This window comes from Octopus sinensis, unplaced genomic scaffold, assembly GCF_006345805.1.
Source record: "Octopus sinensis unplaced genomic scaffold, ASM634580v1 Contig15756, whole genome shotgun sequence".
Lineage (NCBI taxonomy): Eukaryota > Metazoa > Mollusca > Cephalopoda > Octopoda > Octopodidae > Octopus > Octopus sinensis.
In genome coordinates, this window is record NW_021833895.1 from 1 (window position 1) to 10,411 (window position 10,411).

A 10,411-nucleotide genomic window follows, 5' to 3' on the forward strand; every position below is an offset into this window, starting at 1 on the left:
GTCAATGTTATTACGATAATAATATTTTTATTCTTTATCCAATCAAATTCACATGTTCGCATTACTGACAAATTGTTATTTTGTCTGTCATTTTGCCTTTTATCATACATTTTATATTATATTATATTATTCTGTTTTACTCTTCTATTATTTTCCTCTTGTCCGTTAGTCGTTTTCTTTCAATATTTTATTCACAGTTTCCCTTTGTGACAACTGTGTCTCTCCTTATTGAATTGCTGGACTGGCAATACATTTATATATTTTTCTTTTTATCAATTTACGCTAAGTTCAATAGCAACTACCGTCATTTCATATAAACTATTTTGTTCCTTCCTTATATTCTTCTTTGTATTTCCGCCTAAATACACACAAAGAGAGAAAACATATAGAGGCAAGAATATTCAAATATTTATTCCAATGCACATTACCAATGTGTTTCAAATATTTACATCGATCTTATGTGATACGATGTGTAAGGTTTGTTCCTTTTATGTGTAAACACGATTATATGGAAATATGTGCATATTTATGTACGTTTGTATATACGTACGCTTGCTTAGATATGTATATAAGTGTGTAAAGAATATATACATATTATATATATAATAATATAATATGTATATAATATACATATTATATATATATATATATACTAAGCAATAAGGGTTTAGCAACGAGTTGCCTTACCACATACCGAATTTAGAAATAGCAGTCAAAGGGTTATAGCTATTTTTTTTTTTTTTTTTTTTTTTTTACTAAAAAGGGAGATCTCAGTAAAAACAGCATTTGGAAGGCAGACCACAACAGGTAAGAGAGAATGAATTGACTGCAATCTATCATACATTTTTTTAGTTATCCACGGACGTACGTTTCGAAATCAAGTTTTAAGGAAAGCAAAAGATTAAATATTAAATATTAAATAATTCTATCTTACCGAAACTTCTTTTCTCTCAGCGTAGAATACTATAATCATAAATGATTAATATTGAATTTTGAGATACCAGAAGGAACACCAACTCAACTCAGTATCAGAGCGAGCTAGAATCCGCAACTGGTATCACCGAATTCAATTTGTGATGAAACGATTGTGTCAACAGCCCCTTCCCACCCGCGTGTAGCCAAAACAAGATGCTGTGGTCATCTACTGAGATAAAATATGGTTATCCGTAATAATGAAGGGTGAAATTAATTAATTTGGAAAAATTATCAATTACACCAAGTAGTCTTCGCATGTAAAAGCCTCATTCGAGGAAAATTTAAGTAATACTAAGCAATAAGGGTTTAGCAACGAGTTGCCTTACCACATACCGAATTTAGAAATAGCAGTCAAAGGGTTATAGCTATTTCTTCTACTAAAAAGGGAGATCTCAGTAAAAACAGCATTTGGAAGGCAGACACAAACAGGTAAGAGAGAATGAATTGACTGCAATCTATCATACCTTTTTTTAGTTATCCACGGACTACGTTTCGAAATCAAGTTTTAAGGAAAGCATAAGAATTAAATATTAAATATTAAATAATTCTATCTTACCGAAACTTCTTTTCTCTTCAGCGTAGAATACTATAATCATAAATGATTATATATTGAATTTTGAGATACCAGAAGGCACCAACTCAACTCAGTATCAGAGCGAGCTAGAATCCGCAACTGGTATCACCGAATTCAATTTGTGAATGAAACGATTGTGTCAACAGCCCCTTCCCACCCGCGTGTAGCCAAAACAGATGCTGTGGTCATCTACTGAGATAAAATATGGTTGTCCGTAATAATGAAGGGTGAAATTAATTAATTTGGAAAAATTATCAATTACACCAAGTAGTCTTCGGCATGTAAAAGCCTCATTCGAGGAAAATTTAAGTAATACTAAGCAAAAGGGTTTAGCAACGAGTTGCCTTACCACATACCGAATTTAGAAATAGCAGTCAAAGGGTTATAGCTATTTCTTCTACTAAAAAGGGAATCTCAGTAAACAGCATTTGGAAGGCAGACACAAACAGGTAAGAGAGAATGAATTGACTGCAATCTATCATACATTTTTTTAGTTATCCACGGACGTACGTTTCGAAATCAGTTTAAGGAAAGCATAAGAATTAAATATTAAATATTAAATAATTCTATCTTCCCGAAACTTCTTTTCTCTTCAGCGTAGAATACTATAATCATAAATGATTATATATTGAATTTTTGATACCAGAAGGCACCAACTCAACTCAGTATCAGAGCGAGCTAGAATCCGCAACTGGTATCACCGAATTCAATTTGTGAATGAAATATATATATTATCAATATATATAAATAGATATAAGTATATTATGTTTGTTCTTTCTCGAGCCACGCCAGGCTCGTAAGGGCCGGTTTCCCGGTTTCCTTGGCGTATAGGTTCCCCACCTGGACGGAACAGCCGGTCTGGCGCAGGTGAGCTGCAAGATGCAGGAGGAAAGAGTGAGAGAAAGTTGTGGCGAAAGAGTCAGCAGAAGTTCGCACTTACCATCTGCCGGAGCCGCATGGAGCTTAGGTGTTTCGCTCATAAACACACATATCGTCTGATATTATATACGAATCCGCGATCCCTCGACCGCGAGTAAGCTACACTAGCCACTACGCCATGTGCCTCCACATAAGTATATTATATATACATATATATATACAGTATATACACGAAGACACCACTAAAAGTAGAAGTCAAAAATACTTACGTCCCACAGAATAATAACAAATCTACTACAGGCATTGTAGACTTTGGCTAAAGAGAAACATGTACCTATTTGGAGCTAATTTCGAAACCGGTTCTATGTTGACCAGTATAGCTTGTGCTGACCTAGCAGAGGTAAGAAGTTTTTATGTTCCCTGGAATTTTTTCTGCCATGCCTGTAATAGATTTTTGACTATTCTCTGGCACAGTAGTATTTTTTACTTCAATTTGTAGCGATGTAGGATCTCATGTGCTGCCTTAGTCTGTTATATATATATACATATATATATATAGTATATACACGAAGACACCACTAAAAGTAGAAGTCAAAAATACTTACGTCCCACAGAATAATAACAAATCTACTACAGGCATTGTAGACTTTGGCTAAAGAGAAACATGTACCTATTTGGAGCTAATTTCGAAAACGGTTCTATGTTGACCAGTATAGCTTGTGCTGACCTAGCAGAGGTAAGAAGTTTATGTTCCCTGGAATTTTTTCTGCCATGCCTGTAATAGATTTTTGACTATTCTCTGGCACAGTAGTATTTTTTACTTCAATTTGTAGCGATGTAGGATCTCATGTGCTTGCCTTAGTCTGTTATATATTATACATATATATATAATATTATATATATATATATATATATATATATATATATATATATATTATATTAAATTAGAGACAAAACCACTATTAGGCAAATCAAACAATGAAAAACTTAAGCCAATACAAATCCCTAATATTTATTATTATATATATATATATATATATACATATAAACATATATAACATACACACCACACACACACACACCACACACACACACACACACATATATATATATATATATATATATATATATATATATATATATGAATACATATTTATATTGTATATATATATTTTATTAATTTGCCTGTAAATGTTTACATCTTTTTCAATATAGTGTAATTAAAGAGCAAATATTAATAAAAAGAGAAGAACTGGGTGTCAGAGAAAATAGTGACAGAGAAAGCTCTGCATTGCGCTTGCGCGTGAGCGTTAGATTAAGCAAAAAATACAAATCTTTCAGACAAAAAAAAAATACGAGTTGTCAGGAATAGAGAAATCACACATAGCCGCAACAACTAAAACTCCCAAATACCTAATCTGTCTACTTTATCAATGTGAAAACACGAATAACTAAAATAAAAAATGTTTATTAAGAAATACAAACTATACTAAACAGGCTAAAAAAATATCAATAATGTACGATTCACTATTTATGGTTCTTTAAAAATTACTGCTGATAGAAACCGTCTTATAACTCCATTTTAATTTCATTAATAATAAATTAAGTTTGGGGTGCAACAAATTTTATCTACCTTCCTTCCATTTTCACAAGTGTATGTGTGTGTGACATTGTTTATTGTAAATCAGAAGCTCAAGCGTGTGTGTCCATGCACAAAAGCACACACACACACAATCTTTTCGTTCTTTTCAACCTTACTTTCTCTGTCACCATCCCTTGTCATGTGATGTGTTGTTATATATTTATATCCATTTTATTCATATTACCTTATCTTCCGTTTATCATTCTAAGTGATTTGTTTTTTTCATATCCTATATAAAACATACCTCTATTTGAATATGGCTTTTACCATGATAGATTCTTGCTTTCTATAGAATCGGAGTGTATTGTGATGCCCCGCAAAGCACAATTATCCACGTACATCTCTGGCGATTATATCTAAACAATTCGCTTTGCGATCATCGTTTGTCGAGAAAAAGCTTGCCTACGTTTAATGTAAACAACTCTCCAGTCATATATGGTACATTCCTATTTATTATTACTATTATTAAAGCGGTAGATTGAGAGAAACATAAGGAACTCTAAAATAATATTTAGCTGTTCTTTACATTCTGAGTTCAAACAGAGTCAACATAGTTTTGATGTTTCGGGACAGAAAATATAAAGTACCATTGAAACAGTGGGAGCAATGTCATCGACAAAAAGCTCCGCACAAAAATACCGATCTTGCGATTAAATCAGAAACCATTATTATTAGCATCATTTAAGGCGGCGAGCTGTCAGAATCGTTAGCATATCCGGCGAAATGCTGAACGGTATTTCCGCCGAGGTCGACTTTGCCTTTCATCCTTCCGGGGTCGATTAAATAAGTACCAGTTACGTACTGGGGTCGATGTAATTGACTTAATACCTATGTCCGTCCTTGTTTGTCCCCTCTATGTTTAGCCCCTTGTGGGTAATAAAGAAATAGGTATTTCGTCCATCGTTATGTTCTCAGTTCAAATTCTGCCGGGGTCGATTTTGCCTTTCATACACTCGGGGTCGATAAAGTAAGTACCAATTGAGCATTAGGGTCGATGTAACCACTTACACTTCCCCAGAATTGGTTGGTATTTTGACAAGGTTTAAAATCATTATTATTATTGTTGTTGTTTTTGTTGTTGTTGTTGTTGCTGTTATTATTATTATTATTATTATTATTATCATTATATTATTATTATTGAGTGAGAGAGCAGTGCATGCCATGAAAGTGACACTGGGGTAAAATATACGAAGCTCAGTATACCCATAATGACTACCTGTCTGATAAGGCTACACCAGGAACATGCATGACGACCATATGCGCATCCAGTCTCAGTGGTTGCGTAGGACGTCGGGGACAAGAAACAGGAAGAAAGACTGAGAGAAAGTTGGAGCGAAAGAGTACAACAGTGGTCGCCACCACGCCCTGCTGGAGCATCGAGGAGTTTTACGTGTTTTCGCTCAATAAACACACACAACGCCGTCTGGGAATCGAAACCGCGATCTTCCGACCGCGTGCCCGCTGCCCTAACCACTGGGCCATTGCGCCTCCTAACGTTGTTGTTAATGTTTATAGTGGCAGGTAGCTATAACAACCACTATGCTAATAGTAATTTTAGTGATGATGATGATGATGATGATGATGACCATGACAATGATGATGATGGTTATGATGACGACTATCATGACAACGGTAACTCTGGCCATGATGTTGATGGTCATAATTACAGCGATGCTGAACAAAACAACGACCATGCTGAAGAGAAAATGATATACACGAGAAGGAGCGGTATCATCAGTAGGTCTGTCATATATTCTGAAGAACCATATATATATAATTCCTTTGTCTTAGGAATTATATATTGTGTAAAACAAAGGCACACAAAAGGCGTGAGAGAGAGATGGACAGGCAGAAAGACGAGGGTGTGGAGAAGAGAGATAAAAGAAAATCATATAACAAATAAAATGGGGGAAGAGTAAGAGAAGAAAAGTTGTGGGGGTGGCTAGATAGATAGATAGATAAATAGAGAGAGAGAGAGAGAGACAGACAGACAGACACATACATACATGCATGCATGCATACATACGTACATACATAACATACATACATAGATACATACATACATACATACTTACATACATACATACATACATACATACATACATACATACATACATACATGCATGCACACATACATACATGCATGCATACATACGTACATACATACATACATGCATGTATGCATGCATGCATACATACATACATACATAACATACATAACATACATACATACATACATACATACATACATACATACATACATACATACATACGTAGATACACACATACATATACAAAAGACGTATATACATGTATGTATAGGTCTGAAGATAGACAAAGGGAACGATAGGAAGATATATATTGGTAAATAAACATATACATGTTTAGGAAAAAGACGAATATATATTTGGGTGCGTGCGCGTCTGTCTGTATTTATGCATATAGCGACACACAGACACACACACACATTCCTAGGTATGTATGTATGGATGGCAATAAATTGCGAGGTAGAAAGAGTTACATTCAACTAGAGACCAATACGGACATACACATACCAAATATCTATGTATGTATATATATATATATTTATATATATATACATAGCTAGGGAGCCATTACAACACTATAAAGGAGAATGGATTGAGTGTATTTTATGTGTGTGCGTGTGTGTGTGTGTGTGTGTGTGAGTCGGTCCATGCGCCTATGTATGTAGATTGTGTGATATAAGCACAGATATATTTTCATTGATATGGAAATAGGTAGGAAGAGGAATAGACAGATATAAAGAGAAAAAGACAGACAGACAGACGGTACGGAATAGAGACAGACAGTCGAATGGGTACATACATAGATATTTGTACAAGGTAGATAGATAGATAGATAGATAGATAGATACATACATACATACATACATACATACATACATACATACATACATACATACATAGAGATAGACAGATAGATAGATATATGGATAGATAGACAGATAGATAAAAGGAGACAGAGAAAGGTAGAGAGAATGAGAGACACAGATCGACAGTCAGGTAGGGAGACATATAGAAAGACAGACAGACAGACAGACAGACAGGCAGATAGACAGACATACAATTAGACAGATAGACAGACAGGTAGATACACAGCTAGCTGGCTAGATAGATAGATAGATAGATAAATAGCTAGATAGATAGATAGATAGATAGATAGATAGATAGATAGATAGATAGATAGATAGATAGATAGATAGATAGATAGATAGATAGATAGATGCATACGTACAAATGATATTCGAAGAGGCAGAAGTCGATATACACTGGTAAATTGTAAGCAAGGAACTAATTGGAAGTCAGTACTGAAGAAATCACCTTTTCTTTTCTTTGAATGGAACTACACTGCCAATTATGTCACTTTGAAGTCACGCCAATGCTGTTCTGAATCTCTACCACACCGCCCCAAACCGCCCCTTGAGAAGCCCAAAGCACCAAAACTTCTAAACTAAAACTACATTAACTCTTTCAGTCAACAACCCTTCCATTTCTAACATCATTTAACCAACATCAAATATTAACAACATGGCCGCCGTTATTTGTTATGAAGACTACACTAAGCAACAGTTACTGAAGCTGCTTCAGTTGTTGCTTGTCTTACTACTGCTGTTAAAAATATTATACAGATAACGTCACCACCAACGTATTCAACGATGTATTAAACAAAGCGATCCTTTGCATTAGTGAACGAAGAAGAATTTTATGGTTTTGCTCTTATTTACTTCGCTCAGTAACTAAATCTCTTTCAAATTACGCAGATTATTATACATTATCTAATACACTCCTCTGTACATGCCTAAATAACTAGGATTGTTTAGTATATCTAGTACTATACATTATACGTAGGACTTAACATCTAGACATCACAGGAGTAATGTTCTGAAGTATCATTGTTTATAATGTCAACTGCGTGCGTCATTTGTGCAGTCAATCAGTTTGTAATTCGAATATTTGCTTAAACAAAGTGTAAAGGTTCTTTTTTTCTTCCTTTGTATTCAAGATGCCAAAAACTATATTTAATAACGTAAACTTCTCGATTGTATAAAACAACAGTCTCTACCAAGAATCATGTATGATTTTACCTTAACAATGCTATTTGTTTTTTTATCATGAATTAACTTCACTAACTTTCTGAGATACCAAATTCATCTTGTCTATGACTTTACACATGACTAATCGGGTATGTTAAGTGTATCATGTTTTATATGTATTTTATACTAAATTTAAATATATAGGGTGGATGAAAAATAAATATGCATTAGAAATTACTTATAGAATTTTTAGTATCGCTGAAGTCTTGACGAAAACATTTTTCAAGCAGACAACACTAATGGGGATTTCTTATTTTCTTATTGTCTTATCTATTATTTCCTATTTTCCAGATGGCCATCGCTTCACTGTTTAGGAGCCAGCTAAGATTGCAGCACGCTATGAAGTGTGGAATTCCATTGTTTTGGTTCAGAGATGGTGACGTGCATGGAAAGGTAAGCATGTCACATTACGTCTGGAAACAATAAAATGTTGTCATGCAAAGCTTATGACCACGGGCTCTGTGAACGATGCAAGAAGTGGCCGTCCAACCACATCCTGATCAGCAGAGAACGTGGCAACAGTTCAGGAAATGTTTAGTCGCCGCCTACAAAAGAAACAAAACGTCAAGCAGCTCGTGAAATTGGACTAACAAGACACATAATACGTACGGTGTTGCATAAAGAATTGAATTTCCGTCCGTGGAAACCCCATTACGTGCAGGAGCTAAAACTTGAAGACTGTGACCGCTGAAGACCAGAAGTTCAGGTCTCCAAGAACCGATCTCACTCCAGGTGATTTTTATCTGTGGTGTTACACATAAGAGGTGTACAAGACAAAACCCCGCACACTGGAGGATTTGGAGACACGGATTCAGGAGGTTCTCAATGATATCCTTAGACGACGTCCTTCAGAAGGTTGTTTATTCCATCAGTGGTCGTTTGAGGAGACTGGTTGACGCCAGCGGTGTTTACGTTGAAATATTTTTTTTCCGTATAATAAAGAACATGTATTATTTTTTTCAATAAATTTGTAAAAGGAATATGGATTTTATTACCTTTTTTTTATGCCAATTTCCTTCTCCCCCCCCCGCCCGTTATATAGACAGTGTAGTGTCCTCTTCCGCTTTTACATTAGTTGTAGCTGTGTGGTAAGTAGCTTGCTTACCAACCACATGGTTCCGGGTTCAGTCCCACTGCGTGGCACCTTGGGCAAGTGTCTTCTGCTATAGCCTCGGGCTGACCAAAGCCTTGTGAATGGATTTGGTAGATGGAAACTGAAAGAAGCCTGTCGTATATATGTATATATATATATATGCGTGTGTATGTTTGTGTGTCTGTGTTTGTCCCCCCTAGCATTGCTTGACAACCGATGCTGTTGTGTTTATGTCCCCGTCACTTAGCGGTTCGGCAAAAGAGACTGATTGAATAAGTACTGGGCTTACAAAGAATAAGTCCTGGGGTCGAGTTGCTCGATTAAAAGGCGGTGCTCCAGCATGGCCGCAGTCAAATGACTGAAACAAGTAAAAGAGTAAAAGAGTAAAAGAAAGTAGAAAGAAATGGGTATTTTCACCCCCTGATCAGAAGGTGACAAAAACGTTGCTAGGAGCCGAACCCGTACCATTCATATCCCCGCTAAGTAATGTAGCACTAAGCTAAACGGCCCGCTGACAACAAAATTCGTCAATTTTAAAGTTGAATAATAGCTTTTGGAAGGCGACAACATTTTATAAACACATATTTGGAAGTGCCAAATGTGTTTGTTATTTTACAGACATAAAAGTAAACTTCGAACTCTCGATAACAGCAGTGAGAACAGTAGATAGATTGGGTATTTTTACCCTTTATATATACATACATATATATATATGTATATATATATGTGTGTGTGTGTGTACATATATATATATATATATATACACACACACACACACACATATATATATATAATTTTATATATGTGTATATAAGTGTGTATATATATGAATATATATATGTGTGTGTGTGTGTGTAATTGTCATATATATGTAGGTATACATGTATATATTATATATATATATATACATGCATGTGTATATATATATAGTAGAGGCGCGTGGCTTAGTGGTTAGGGTGTCAGCATCATGATCGTAAGATTGTGGTTTCGATGGATACCATTGGTTTCGTGCTGAAAATTGTCAGTAAGTATTACGTCTTTCACATTGGTAGTTGTTCTTCGATTCCATCGACATGTAACAACGTCCCCATGTGGCAAGCCTTATAAACCTCT

The 10,411-nt window shown here is 35.2% G+C and overlaps 1 long non-coding RNA gene across 1 annotated transcript; it reads right to left on the reverse strand.

Annotated features, from left to right (window-relative positions):
- Nucleotides 1-334: 334 nt before the first annotated feature.
- On the reverse strand, nucleotides 335-8,898 carry LOC118761616. Its single transcript, XR_004997509.1, has 3 exons — nucleotides 8,815-8,898; nucleotides 1,694-1,698; nucleotides 335-344 (listed from the first exon to the last, which is right to left on the reverse strand). It is a non-coding gene; the product is annotated as an uncharacterized LOC118761616 (long non-coding RNA).
- Between the last annotated feature and the right edge of the window lie 1,513 nt (nucleotides 8,899-10,411).